Source organism: Gobius niger (assembly GCF_951799975.1).
Source record: "Gobius niger genome assembly, chromosome: 2".
NCBI classification, from domain to species: domain Eukaryota; kingdom Metazoa; phylum Chordata; class Actinopteri; order Gobiiformes; family Gobiidae; genus Gobius; species Gobius niger.
In genome coordinates, this window is record NC_136853.1 from 8,692,780 (window position 1) to 8,707,892 (window position 15,113).

Here is a 15,113-nt window from a genome sequence, read left to right on the forward strand (position 1 = left end):
TTTTGACTGGTTTGTTCATCCCTGACACTGACTCTGTATATGAGATGGTTTTCCGCTGTAACAATGCAGAAAGCTGCGAGTTCCTCAAAGTGAGTGTTTCCAGCGAGAGAACGCAATTGCGGCCATAAAAACAGAGATTGCTGTTTCTCCAAAACCATGAATGCTAGATGGCTAATTCTTTAGTATGTTATACAGGGTCCCACCCCGTACAGGAATCCAAGGTTTGGTCAAGGTTGATCACACAGTTTTTCCACAAAGTCAGTTTCAGGTTTCTGAATAACTGTCAGTTTTCTCAGGTCTCACTTATGAAAACAACCCAAAACCATCCTTTTTTTGATTGGAATGTTCATCCCTGACACTGACTCTGCATATGAGATTGTTTTCCGCTGTAACAATGCCAAAAGCTGCAAGTTCCTCAAAGTGAATGTTCTCAGCGAGAGAACGCGTCTACGGCCATAAAAACGGAGATTGCTGTTTCTCCAAAACCATGAATGCTAGATGGCTAATTCTTTAGTATGTTATACAGGGTCCCAACCCGTACAAGAATCCAAGGTTTGGTCAAGTTTGATCACACAGTTTTTACACAAAGTCAGTTTCAAGTTTCTGAATAACTGTCAGTTTTCTCAGGTCTCACTTATGAAAACAACCCAAAATCATCCTTTTTGACTGGAATGTTCATCCCTGACACTGACTCTGCATATGAGATGGTTTTCCGCTGTAACAATGCCAAAAGCTGCGAGTTCCTCAAAGTGAGTGTTCTCAGCAAAGAGAACGCGTTTGCGGCCATAAAAACAGAGATTGCTGTTTCTCCAAAACCATGAATGCTAGATGGCTGATTCTTTAGTATCTTATACAGGGTCCCACCCCGTACAAGAATCCAAGGTTTGGTCAAGTTTGATCACAAACATTTTCCAGTAAGTCAGTTTCAAGTTTCTGAATAACTGTCAGTTTTCTCAAGTCTCACTTATGAAAACAACCCAAAATCATCCTTTTTGACTGGAATGTTCATCCCTGACACTGACTCTGTATATGAGATGGTTTTCCGCTGTAACAATGCAGAAAGCTGCGAGTTCCTCAAAGTGAGTGTTCTCAGCAAAGAGAACGCGTTTGCGGCCATAAAAACAGAGATTGCTGTTTCTCCAAAACCATGAATGCTGATTCTTTAGTATGTTATACAGGGTCCCACCCCGTACAAGAATCCAAGGTTTGGTCAAGTTTGATCACGCACATTTTCCACAAAGTCAGTTTCAAGTTTCTGAATAACTGTCAGTTTTCTCAAGTCTCACTTATGAAAACAACCCAAAATCATCCTTTTTGACTGGAATGTTCATCCCTGACACTGACTCTGTATATGAGATGTTTTTCCGCTGTAACAATGCAGAAAGCTGCGAGTTCCTCAAAGTGAGTGTTTCCAGCGAGAGAACGCGTTTGCGGCCATAAAAACAGAGATGGCTGTTTCTCCAAAACCATTAATGCTAGAGGGCTAATGCTTTAGTATGTTATACAGGGTCCCAACCCGTACAAGAATCCAAGGTTTGGTCAAGTTTGATCACACAGTTTTTCCACAAAGTCAGTTTCAAGTTTCTGAATAACTGTCAGTTTTCTCAGGTCTCACTTATGAAAAAACCCAAAATCATCCTTTTTGACTGGAATGTTCATCCCTGACACTGACTCTGCATATGAGATGGTTTTCCGCTGTAACAATGCCAAAAGCTGCGAGTTCCTCAAAGTGAGTGTTCTCAGCAAAGAGAACGCGTTTGCGGCCATAAAAACAGAGATTGCTGTTTCTCCAAAACCATTAATGCTAGATGGCTAATTCTTTAGTATGTTATACAGGGTCCCAACCCGTACAAGAATCCAAGGTTTGGTCAAGTTTGATCACACAGTTTTTACAGAAAGTCAGTTTCAAGTTTCTGAATAACTGTCAGTTTTCTCAGGTCTCACTTATGAAAACAACCCAAAATCATCCTTTTTGACTGGAATGTTCATCCCTGACACTGACTCTGCATATGAGATGGTTTTCCGCTGTAACAATGCCAAAAGCTGCGAGTTCCTCAAAGTGAGTGTTCTCAGCAAAGAGAACGCGTTTGCGGCCATAAAAACAGAGATTGCTGTTTCTCCAAAACCATTAATGCTAGATGGCTAATTCTTTAGTATGTTATACAGGGTCCCAACCCGTACAAGAATCCAAGGTTTGGTCAAGTTTGATCACACAGTTTTTACACAAAGTCAGTTTCAGGTTTCTGAATAACTGTCAGTTTTCTCAGGTCTCACTTATGAAAACAACCCAAAATCATCCTTTTTGACTGGAATGTTCATCCCTGACACTGACTCTGCATATGAGATGGTTTTCCGCTGTAACAATGCCAAAAGCTGCGAGTTCCTCAAAGTGAGTGTTCTCAGCAAAGAGAACGCGTTTGCGGCCATAAAAACAGAGATTGCTGTTTCTCCAAAACCATTAATGCTAGATGGCTAATTCTTTAGTATGTTATACAGGGCCCCAACCCGTAGAAGAATCCAAGGTTTGGTCAAGTTTGATCACACAGTTTTTACACAAAGTCAGTTTCAAGTTTCTGAATAACTGTCAGTTTTCTCAGGTCTCACTTATAAAAACAACCCAAAATCATCCTTTTTGACTGGAATGTTTATCCCTGACACTGACTCTGTATATGAGATGGTTTTCCGCTGTAACAATGCAGAAAGCTGCGAGTTCCTCAAAGTGAGTGTTTCCAGCAAGAGAACGCGTTTGCGGCCATAAAAACAGAGATTGCTGTTTCTCCAAAACCATTAATGCTAGAGGGCTAATGCTTTAGTATGTTATACAGGGTCCCAAGCCGTACAAAAATCCAAGGTTTGGTCAAGTTTGATCACACAGTTTTTACACAAAGTCAGTTTCAAGTTTCTGAATAACTGTCAGTTTTCTCAGGTCTCACTTATGAAAACGACCCAAAACCATCCTTTTTTTGACTGGAATGTTCATCCCTGACTCTGACCCTGCATATGAGATTGTTTTCCGCTGTAACAATGCCAAAAGCTGCAAGTTCCTCAAAGTGAGTGTTCTCAGCGAGAGAACGCGTCTACGGCCATAAAAACAGAGATTGCTGTTTCTCCAAAACCATGAATGCTAGATGGCTGATTCTTTAGTATGTTATACAGGGTCCCAACCCGTACAAGAATCCAAGGTTTGGTCAAGTTTGATCACACAGTTTTTACACAAAGTCAGTTTCAAGTTTCTGAATAACTGTCAGTTTTCTCAGGTCTCACTTATGAAAACAACCCAAAATCATCCTTTTTGACTGGTTTGTTCATCCCTGACACTGACTCTGTATATGAGATGGTTTTCCGCTGTAACAATGCAGAAAGCTGCGAGTTCCTCAAAGTGAGTGTTTCCAGCGAGAGAACGCAATTGCGGCCATAAAAACAGAGATTGCTGTTTCTCCAAAACCATGAATGCTAGATGGCTAATTCTTTAGTATGTTATACAGGGTCCCACCCCGTACAGGAATCCAAGGTTTGGTCAAGGTTGATCACACAGTTTTTCCACAAAGTCAGTTTCAGGTTTCTGAATAACTGTCAGTTTTCTCAGGTCTCAATTATGAAAACAACCCAAAACCATCCTTTTTTTGACTGGAATGTTCATCCCTGACACTGACTCTGCATATGAGATTGTTTTCCGCTGTAACAATGCCAAAAGCTGCAAGTTCCTCAAAGTGAATGTTCTCAGCGAGAGAACGCGTCTACGGCCATAAAAACGGAGATTGCTGTTTCTCCAAAACCATGAATGCTAGATGGCTAATTCTTTAGTATGTTATACAGGGTCCCAACCCGTACAAGAATCCAAGGTTTGGTCAAGTTTGATCACACAGTTTTTACACAAAGTCAGTTTCAAGTTTCTGAATAACTGTCAGTTTTCTCAGGTCTCACTTATGAAAACAACCCAAAATCATCCTTTTTGACTGGAATGTTCATCCCTGACACTGACTCTGCATATGAGATGGTTTTCCGCTGTAACAATGCCAAAAGCTGCGAGTTCCTCAAAGTGAGTGTTCTCAGCAAAGAGAACGCGTTTGCGGCCATAAAAACAGAGATTGCTGTTTCTCCAAAACCATGAATGCTAGATGGCTGATTCTTTAGTATCTTATACAGGGTCCCACCCCGTACAAGAATCCAAGGTTTGGTCAAGTTTGATCACAAACATTTTCCAGTAAGTCAGTTTCAAGTTTCTGAATAACTGTCAGTTTTCTCAAGTCTCACTTATGAAAACAACCCAAAATCATCCTTTTTGACTGGAATGTTCATCCCTGACACTGACTCTGTATATGAGATGGTTTTCCTCTGTAACAATGCAGAAAGCTGCGAGTTCCTCAAAGTGAGTGTTCTCAGCAAAGAGAACGCGTTTGCGGCCATAAAAACAGAGATTGCTGTTTCTCCAAAACCATGAATGCTGATTCTTTAGTATGTTATACAGGGTCCCACCCCGTACAAGAATCCAAGGTTTGGTCAAGTTTGATCACGCACATTTTCCACAAAGTCAGTTTCAAGTTTCTGAATAACTGTCAGTTTTCTCAAGTCTCACTTATGAAAACAACCCAAAATCATCCTTTTTGACTGGAATGTTCATCCCTGACACTGACTCTGTATATGAGATGTTTTTCCGCTGTAACAATGCAGAAAGCTGCGAGTTCCTCAAAGTGAGTGTTTCCAGCGAGAGAACGCGTTTGCGGCCATAAAAACAGAGATGGCTGTTTCTCCAAAACCATTAATGCTAGAGGGCTAATGCTTTAGTATGTTATACAGGGTCCCAACCCGTACAAGAATCCAAGGTTTGGTCAAGTTTGATCACACAGTTTTTCCACAAAGTCAGTTTCAAGTTTCTGAATAACTGTCAGTTTTCTCAGGTCTCACTTATGAAAAAACCCAAAATCATCCTTTTTGACTGGAATGTTCATCCCTGACTCTGACCCTGCATATGAGATTGTTTTCCGCTGTAACAATGCCAAAAGCTGCAAGTTCCTCAAAGTGAGTGTTCTCAGCGAGAGAACGCGTCTACGGCCATAAAAACAGAGATTGCTGTTTCTCCAAAACCATGAATGCTAGATGGCTGATTCTTTAGTATGTTATACAGGGTCCCAACCCGTACAAGAATCCAAGGTTTGGTCAAGTTTGATCACACAGTTTTTACACAAAGTCAGTTTCAAGTTTCTGAATAACTGTCAGTTTTCTCAGGTCTCACTTATGAAAACAACCCAAAATCATCCTTTTTGACTGGTTTGTTCATCCCTGACACTGACTCTGTATATGAGATGGTTTTCCGCTGTAACAATGCAGAAAGCTGCGAGTTCCTCAAAGTGAGTGTTTCCAGCGAGAGAACGCAATTGCGGCCATAAAAACAGAGATTGCTGTTTCTCCAAAACCATGAATGCTAGATGGCTAATTCTTTAGTATGTTATACAGGGTCCCACCCCGTACAGGAATCCAAGGTTTGGTCAAGGTTGATCACACAGTTTTTCCACAAAGTCAGTTTCAGGTTTCTGAATAACTGTCAGTTTTCTCAGGTCTCACTTATGAAAACAACCCAAAACCATCCTTTTTTTGACTGGAATGTTCATCCCTGACACTGACTCTGCATATGAGATTGTTTTCCGCTGTAACAATGCCAAAAGCTGCAAGTTCCTCAAAGTGAATGTTCTCAGCGAGAGAACGCGTCTACGGCCATAAAAACGGAGATTGCTGTTTCTCCAAAACCATGAATGCTAGATGGCTAATTCTTTAGTATGTTATACAGGGTCCCAACCCGTACAAGAATCCAAGGTTTGGTCAAGTTTGATCACACAGTTTTTACACAAAGTCAGTTTCAAGTTTCTGAATAACTGTCAGTTTTCTCAGGTCTCACTTATGAAAACAACCCAAAATCATCCTTTTTGACTGGAATGTTCATCCCTGACACTGACTCTGCATATGAGATGGTTTTCCGCTGTAACAATGCCAAAAGCTGCGAGTTCCTCAAAGTGAGTGTTCTCAGCAAAGAGAACGCGTTTGCGGCCATAAAAACAGAGATTGCTGTTTCTCCAAAACCATGAATGCTAGATGGCTGATTCTTTAGTATCTTATACAGGGTCCCACCCCGTACAAGAATCCAAGGTTTGGTCAAGTTTGATCACAAACATTTTCCAGTAAGTCAGTTTCAAGTTTCTGAATAACTGTCAGTTTTCTCAAGTCTCACTTATGAAAACAACCCAAAATCATCCTTTTTGACTGGAATGTTCATCCCTGACACTGACTCTGTATATGAGATGGTTTTCCTCTGTAACAATGCAGAAAGCTGCGAGTTCCTCAAAGTGAGTGTTCTCAGCAAAGAGAACGCGTTTGCGGCCATAAAAACAGAGATTGCTGTTTCTCCAAAACCATGAATGCTGATTCTTTAGTATGTTATACAGGGTCCCACCCCGTACAAGAATCCAAGGTTTGGTCAAGTTTGATCACGCACATTTTCCACAAAGTCAGTTTCAAGTTTCTGAATAACTGTCAGTTTTCTCAAGTCTCACTTATGAAAACAACCCAAAATCATCCTTTTTGACTGGAATGTTCATCCCTGACACTGACTCTGTATATGAGATGTTTTTCCGCTGTAACAATGCAGAAAGCTGCGAGTTCCTCAAAGTGAGTGTTTCCAGCGAGAGAACGCGTTTGCGGCCATAAAAACAGAGATGGCTGTTTCTCCAAAACCATTAATGCTAGAGGGCTAATGCTTTAGTATGTTATACAGGGTCCCAACCCGTACAAGAATCCAAGGTTTGGTCAAGTTTGATCACACAGTTTTTCCACAAAGTCAGTTTCAAGTTTCTGAATAACTGTCAGTTTTCTCAGGTCTCACTTATGAAAAAACCCAAAATCATCCTTTTTGACTGGAATGTTCATCCCTGACACTGACTCTGCATATGAGATGGTTTTCCGCTGTAACAATGCCAAAAGCTGCGAGTTCCTCAAAGTGAGTGTTCTCAGCAAAGAGAACGCGTTTGCGGCCATAAAAACAGAGATTGCTGTTTCTCCAAAACCATTAATGCTAGATGGCTAATTCTTTAGTATGTTATACAGGGTCCCAACCCGTACAAGAATCCAAGGTTTGGTCAAGTTTGATCACACAGTTTTTACACAAAGTCAGTTTCAAGTTTCTGAATAACTGTCAGTTTTCTCAGGTCTCACTTATGAAAACAACCCAAAATCATCCTTTTTGACTGGAATGTTCATCCCTGACACTGACTCTGCATATGAGATGGTTTTCCACTGTAACAATGCCAAAAGCTGCGAGTTCCTCAAAGTGAGTGTTCTCAGCAAAGAGAACGCGTTTGCGGCCATAAAAACAGAGATTGCTGTTTCTCCAAAACCATTAATGCTAGATGGCTAATTCTTTAGTATGTTATACAGGGTCCCAACCCGTACAAGAATCCAAGGTTTGGTCAAGTTTGATCACACAGTTTTTACACAAAGTCAGTTTCAAGTTTCTGAATAACTGTCAGTTTTCTCAGGTCTCACTTATAAAAACAACCCAAAATCATCCTTTTTGACTGGAATGTTTATCCCTGACACTGACTCTGTATATGAGATGGTTTTCCGCTGTAACAATGCAGAAAGCTGCGAGTTCCTCAAAGTGAGTGTTTCCAGCAAGAGAACGCGTTTGCGGCCATAAAAACAGAGATTGCTGTTTCTCCAAAACCATTAATGCTAGAGGGCTAATGCTTTAGTATGTTATACAGGGTCCCAAGCCGTACAAAAATCCAAGGTTTGGTCAAGTTTGATCACACGGTTTTTACACAAAGTCAGTTTCAAGTTTCTGAATAACTGTCAGTTTTCTCAGGTCTCACTTATGAAAACGACCCAAAACCATCCTTTTTTTGACTGGAATGTTCATCCCTGACTCTGACTCTGTATATGAGATGGTTTTCCGCTGTAACAATGCAGAAAGCTGCGAGTTCCTCAAAGTGAGTGTTTCCAGCGAGAGAACGCAATTGCGGCCATAAAAACAGAAATTGCTGTTTCTCCAAAACCATGAATGCTAGATGGCTAATTCTTTAGTATGTTATACAGGGTCCCACCCCGTACAGGAATCCAAGGTTTGGTCAAGGTTGATCACACAGTTTTTCCACAAAGTCAGTTTCAGGTTTCTGAATAACTGTCAGTTTTCTCAGGTCTCACTTATGAAAACAACCCAAAACCATCCTTTTTTTGACTGGAATGTTCATCCCTGACACTGACTCTGCATATGAGATTGTTTTCCGCTGTAACAATGCCAAAAGCTGCAAGTTCCTCAAAGTGAATGTTCTCAGCGAGAGAACGCGTCTACGGCCATAAAAACGGAGATTGCTGTTTCTCCAAAACCATGAATGCTAGATGGCTGATTCTTTAGTATGTTATACAGGGTCCCAACCCGTACAAGAATCCAAGGTTTGGTCAAGTTTGATCACACAGTTTTTACACAAAGTCAGTTTCAAGTTTCTGAATGTCAGTTTTCTCAGGTCTCACTTATGAAAACAACCCAAAATCATCCTTTTTGACTGGTTTGTTCATCCCTGACACTGACTCTGTATATGAGATGGTTTTCCGCTGTAACAATGCAGAAAGCTGCGAGTTCCTCAAAGTGAGTGTTTCCAGCGAGAGAACGCAATTGCGGCCATAAAAACAGAGATTGCTGTTTCTCCAAAACCATTAATGCTAGATGGCTAATTCTTTAGTATGTTATACAGGGTCCCAACCCGTACAAGAATCCAAGGTTTGGTCAAGTTTGATCACACAGTTTTTACACAAAGTCAGTTTCAAGTTTCTGAATAACTGTCAGTTTTCTCAGGTCTCACTTATGAAAACAACCCAAAATCATCCTTTTTGACTGGAATGTTCATCCCTGACACTGACTCTGCATATGAGATGGTTTTCCGCTGTAACAATGCCAAAAGCTGCGAGTTCCTCAAAGTGAGTGTTCTCAGCAAAGAGAACGCGTTTGCGGCCATAAAAACAGAGATTGCTGTTTCTCCAAAACCATGAATGCTAGATGGCTGATTCTTTAGTATCTTATACAGGGTCCCACCCCGTACAAGAATCCAAGGTTTGGTCAAGTTTGATCACAAACATTTTCCAGTAAGTCAGTTTCAAGTTTCTGAATAACTGTCAGTTTTCTCAAGTCTCACTTATGAAAACAACCCAAAATCATCCTTTTTGACTGGAATGTTCATCCCTGACACTGACTCTGTATATGAGATGGTTTTCCGCTGTAACAATGCAGAAAGCTGCGAGTTCCTCAAAGTGAGTGTTCTCAGCAAAGAGAACGCGTTTGCGGCCATAAAAACAGAGATTGCTGTTTCTCCAAAACCATGAATGCTGATTCTTTAGTATGTTATACAGGGTCCCACCCCGTACAAGAATCCAAGGTTTGGTCAAGTTTGATCACGCACATTTTCCACAAAGTCAGTTTCAAGTTTCTGAATAACTGTCAGTTTTCTCAAGTCTCACTTATGAAAACAACCCAAAATCATCCTTTTTGACTGGAATGTTCATCCCTGACACTGACTCTGTATATGAGATGTTTTTCCGCTGTAACAATGCAGAAAGCTGCGAGTTCCTCAAAGTGAGTGTTTCCAGCGAGAGAACGCGTTTGCGGCCATAAAAACAGAGATGGCTGTTTCTCCAAAACCATTAATGCTAGAGGGCTAATGCTTTAGTATGTTATACAGGGTCCCAACCCGTACAAGAATCCAAGGTTTGGTCAAGTTTGATCACACAGTTTTTCCACAAAGTCAGTTTCAAGTTTCTGAATAACTGTCAGTTTTCTCAGGTCTCACTTATGAAAAAACCCAAAATCATCCTTTTTGACTGGAATGTTCATCCCTGACACTGACTCTGCATATGAGATGGTTTTCCGCTGTAACAATGCCAAAAGCTGCGAGTTCCTCAAAGTGAGTGTTCTCAGCAAAGAGAACGCGTTTGCGGCCATAAAAACAGAGATTGCTGTTTCTCCAAAACCATTAATGCTAGATGGCTAATTCTTTAGTATGTTATACAGGGTCCCAACCCGTACAAGAATCCAAGGTTTGGTCAAGTTTGATCACACAGTTTTTACAGAAAGTCAGTTTCAAGTTTCTGAATAACTGTCAGTTTTCTCAGGTCTCACTTATGAAAACAACCCAAAATCATCCTTTTTGACTGGAATGTTCATCCCTGACACTGACTCTGCATATGAGATGGTTTTCCGCTGTAACAATGCCAAAAGCTGCGAGTTCCTCAAAGTGAGTGTTCTCAGCAAAGAGAACGCGTTTGCGGCCATAAAAACAGAGATTGCTGTTTCTCCAAAACCATTAATGCTAGATGGCTAATTCTTTAGTATGTTATACAGGGTCCCAACCCGTACAAGAATCCAAGGTTTGGTCAAGTTTGATCACACAGTTTTTACACAAAGTCAGTTTCAAGTTTCTGAATAACTGTCAGTTTTCTCAGGTCTCACTTATAAAAACAACCCAAAATCATCCTTTTTGACTGGAATGTTTATCCCTGACACTGACTCTGTATATGAGATGGTTTTCCGCTGTAACAATGCAGAAAGCTGCGAGTTCCTCAAAGTGAGTGTTTCCAGCAAGAGAACGCGTTTGCGGCCATAAAAACAGAGATTGCTGTTTCTCCAAAACCATTAATGCTAGAGGGCTAATGCTTTAGTATGTTATACAGGGTCCCAAGCCGTACAAAAATCCAAGGTTTGGTCAAGTTTGATCACACGGTTTTTACACAAAGTCAGTTTCAAGTTTCTGAATAACTGTCAGTTTTCTCAGGTCTCACTTATGAAAACGACCCAAAACCATCCTTTTTTTGACTGGAATGTTCATCCCTGACTCTGACTCTGTATATGAGATGGTTTTCCGCTGTAACAATGCAGAAAGCTGCGAGTTCCTCAAAGTGAGTGTTTCCAGCGAGAGAACGCAATTGCGGCCATAAAAACAGAAATTGCTGTTTCTCCAAAACCATGAATGCTAGATGGCTAATTCTTTAGTATGTTATACAGGGTCCCACCCCGTACAGGAATCCAAGGTTTGGTCAAGGTTGATCACACAGTTTTTCCACAAAGTCAGTTTCAGGTTTCTGAATAACTGTCAGTTTTCTCAGGTCTCACTTATGAAAACAACCCAAAACCATCCTTTTTTTGACTGGAATGTTCATCCCTGACACTGACTCTGCATATGAGATTGTTTTCCGCTGTAACAATGCCAAAAGCTGCAAGTTCCTCAAAGTGAATGTTCTCAGCGAGAGAACGCGTCTACGGCCATAAAAACGGAGATTGCTGTTTCTCCAAAACCATGAATGCTAGATGGCTGATTCTTTAGTATGTTATACAGGGTCCCAACCCGTACAAGAATCCAAGGTTTGGTCAAGTTTGATCACACAGTTTTTACACAAAGTCAGTTTCAAGTTTCTGAATGTCAGTTTTCTCAGGTCTCACTTATGAAAACAACCCAAAATCATCCTTTTTGACTGGTTTGTTCATCCCTGACACTGACTCTGTATATGAGATGGTTTTCCGCTGTAACAATGCAGAAAGCTGCGAGTTCCTCAAAGTGAGTGTTTCCAGCGAGAGAACGCAATTGCGGCCATAAAAACAGAGATTGCTGTTTCTCCAAAACCATTAATGCTAGAGGGCTAATGCTTTAGTATGTTATACAGGGTCCCAAGCCGTACAAAAATCCAAGGTTTGGTCAAGTTTGATCACACGGTTTTTACACAAAGTCAGTTTCAAGTTTCTGAATAACTGTCAGTTTTCTCAGGTCTCACTTATGAAAACGACCCAAAACCATCCTTTTTTTGACTGGAATGTTCATCCCTGACTCTGACCCTGCATATGAGATTGTTTTCCGCTGTAACAATGCCAAAAGCTGCAAGTTCCTCAAAGTGAGTGTTCTCAGCGAGAGAACGCGTCTACGGCCATAAAAACAGAGATTGCTGTTTCTCCAAAACCATGAATGCTAGATGGCTGATTCTTTAGTATGTTATACAGGGTCCCAACCCGTACAAGAATCCAAGGTTTGGTCAAGTTTGATCACACAGTTTTTACACAAAGTCAGTTTCAAGTTTCTGAATAACTGTCAGTTTTCTCAGGTCTCACTTATGAAAACAACCCAAAATCATCCTTTTTGACTGGTTTGTTCATCCCTGACACTGACTCTGTATATGAGATGGTTTTCCGCTGTAACAATGCAGAAAGCTGCGAGTTCCTCAAAGTGAGTGTTTCCAGCGAGAGAACGCAATTGCGGCCATAAAAACAGAGATTGCTGTTTCTCCAAAACCATGAATGCTAGATGGCTAATTCTTTAGTATGTTATACAGGGTCCCACCCCGTACAGGAATCCAAGGTTTGGTCAAGGTTGATCACACAGTTTTTCCACAAAGTCAGTTTCAGGTTTCTGAATAACTGTCAGTTTTCTCAGGTCTCACTTATGAAAACAACCCAAAACCATCCTTTTTTTGACTGGAATGTTCATCCCTGACACTGACTCTGCATATGAGATTGTTTTCCGCTGTAACAATGCCAAAAGCTGCAAGTTCCTCAAAGTGAATGTTCTCAGCGAGAGAACGCGTCTACGGCCATAAAAACGGAGATTGCTGTTTCTCCAAAACCATGAATGCTAGATGGCTAATTCTTTAGTATGTTATACAGGGTCCCAATCCGTACAAGAATCCAAGGTTTGGTCAAGTTTGATCACACAGTTTTTACACAAAGTCAGTTTCAAGTTTCTGAATAACTGTCAGTTTTCTCAGGTCTCACTTATGAAAACAACCCAAAATCATCCTTTTTGACTGGAATGTTCATCCCTGACACTGACTCTGCATATGAGATGGTTTTCCGCTGTAACAATGCCAAAAGCTGCGAGTTCCTCAAAGTGAGTGTTCTCAGCAAAGAGAACGCGTTTGCGGCCATAAAAACAGAGATTGCTGTTTCTCCAAAACCATGAATGCTAGATGGCTGATTCTTTAGTATCTTATACAGGGTCCCACCCCGTACAAGAATCCAAGGTTTGGTCAAGTTTGATCACAAACATTTTCCAGTAAGTCAGTTTCAAGTTTCTGAATAACTGTCAGTTTTCTCAAGTCTCACTTATGAAAACAACCCAAAATCATCCTTTTTGACTGGAATGTTCATCCCTGACACTGACTCTGTATATGAGATGGTTTTCCGCTGTAACAATGCAGAAAGCTGCGAGTTCCTCAAAGTGAGTGTTCTCAGCAAAGAGAACGCGTTTGCGGCCATAAAAACAGAGATTGCTGTTTCTCCAAAACCATGAATGCTGATTCTTTAGTATGTTATACAGGGTCCCACCCCGTACAAGAATCCAAGGTTTGGTCAAGTTTGATCACGCACATTTTCCACAAAGTCAGTTTCAAGTTTCTGAATAACTGTCAGTTTTCTCAAGTCTCACTTATGAAAACAACCCAAAATCATCCTTTTTGACTGGAATGTTCATCCCTGACACTGACTCTGTATATGAGATGTTTTTCCGCTGTAACAATGCAGAAAGCTGCGAGTTCCTCAAAGTGAGTGTTTCCAGCGAGAGAACGCGTTTGCGGCCATAAAAACAGAGATGGCTGTTTCTCCAAAACCATTAATGCTAGAGGGCTAATGCTTTAGTATGTTATACAGGGTCCCAACCCGTACAAGAATCCAAGGTTTGGTCAAGTTTGATCACACAGTTTTTCCACAAAGTCAGTTTCAAGTTTCTGAATAACTGTCAGTTTTCTCAGGTCTCACTTATGAAAAAAACCAAAATCATCCTTTTTGACTGGAATGTTCATCCCTGACTCTGACCCTGCATATGAGATTGTTTTCCGCTGTAACAATGCCAAAAGCTGCAAGTTCCTCAAAGTGAGTGTTCTCAGCGAGAGAACGCGTCTACGGCCATAAAAACAGAGATTGCTGTTTCTCCAAAACCATGAATGCTAGATGGCTGATTCTTTAGTATGTTATACAGGGTCCCAACCCGTACAAGAATCCAAGGTTTGGTCAAGTTTGATCACACAGTTTTTACACAAAGTCAGTTTCAAGTTTCTGAATAACTGTCAGTTTTCTCAGGTCTCACTTATGAAAACAACCCAAAATCATCCTTTTTGACTGGTTTGTTCATCCCTGACACTGACTCTGTATATGAGATGGTTTTCCGCTGTAACAATGCAGAAAGCTGCGAGTTCCTCAAAGTGAGTGTTTCCAGCGAGAGAACGCAATTGCGGCCATAAAAACAGAGATTGCTGTTTCTCCAAAACCATGAATGCTAGATGGCTAATTCTTTAGTATGTTATACAGGGTCCCACCCCGTACAGGAATCCAAGGTTTGGTCAAGGTTGATCACACAGTTTTTCCACAAAGTCAGTTTCAGGTTTCTGAATAACTGTCAGTTTTCTCAGGTCTCACTTTTGAAAACAACCCAAAACCATCCTTTTTTTGACTGGAATGTTCATCCCTGACACTGACTCTGCATATGAGATTGTTTTCCGCTGTAACAATGCCAAAAGCTGCAAGTTCCTCAAAGTGAATGTTCTCAGCGAGAGAACGCGTCTACGGCCATAAAAACGGAGATTGCTGTTTCTCCAAAACCATGAATGCTAGATGGCTAATTCTTTAGTATGTTATACAGGGTCCCAACCCGTACAAGAATCCAAGGTTTGGTCAAGTTTGATCACACAGTTTTTACACAAAGTCAGTTTCAAGTTTCTGAATAACTGTCAGTTTTCTCAGGTCTCACTTATGAAAACAACCCAAAATCATCCTTTTTGACTGGAATGTTCATCCCTGACACTGACTCTGCATATGAGATGGTTTTCCGCTGTAACAATGCCAAAAGCTGCGAGTTCCTCAAAGTGAGTGTTCTCAGCAAAGAGAACGCGTTTGCGGCCATAAAAACAGAGATTGCTGTTTCTCCAAAACCATGAATGCTAGATGGCTGATTCTTTAGTATCTTATACAGGGTCCCACCCCGTACAAGAATCCAAGGTTTGGTCAAGTTTGATCACAAACATTTTCCAGTAAGTCAGTTTCAAGTTTCTGAATAACTGTCAGTTTTCTCAAGTCTCACTTATGAAAACAACCCAAA